The following is a 672-nucleotide window of genomic DNA, read 5'->3' as shown; positions in this document are numbered from 1 at the left end:
TTTCTTTGAAATGGGCACAAATATGGAACTCTTTCAGTCAGTTGGCCAGGTAGCTTGTCCTCCAAATCTCTTGGCATAACTGAGTGAGTGCCTCCAGTGTGGCATCCGTTTGTTGAAACATCTCAGTGGGTATTCTGTCAATTCCTGAAGACTTGTTCTTCACCAATTCCTCCAGTGTAGCTTCAACTCCTCCTTCAGTACCATTGGTTCTTGATCATATGAAGATATGATCCTGAAATGGATGAAGATCTACCAGTTCTTTTTGGTACTGTGACTCTATGTATTCCTTTCATCTTCTTTTGATGTTTCCTGCATCATTCAATATTTTGCCCATAGAATCCTTCATAATTGCAACTCAAGACTTAAATATTTTCCTCAGTTCTTTCAGCTTGAGAAATGCCAAGCATGTTCTTCCCTTTTGGTTTTCCAACCCCAAGTCTTTGCATGTTTCATTATAGTAATTGACTTTATCTGCTCGAGCTGCTCTTTGAAATTTTCTGTTCAGTTCTTTTATCTTGTCATTTTTTCCATTTGCTTTAGCTACTCTCTGCTCAAGGGCAAGTTTCAGAGTCTCTTCTGACATCCATTTTTGTCTTCTTTTCTCATCTTTTTAATGACCTCTTGCTTTCTTCATGGATGATGTTCTTGATGTCATCCCACAATTCTTCTGGT

Source organism: Orycteropus afer, unplaced genomic scaffold (assembly GCF_000298275.1).
Source record: "Orycteropus afer afer isolate SDZICR_OR568_19922 unplaced genomic scaffold, OryAfe1.0 scaffold00044, whole genome shotgun sequence".
NCBI classification, from domain to species: Eukaryota; Metazoa; Chordata; class Mammalia; order Tubulidentata; family Orycteropodidae; genus Orycteropus; species Orycteropus afer.
This window is presented reverse-complemented; position numbering follows the sequence as displayed.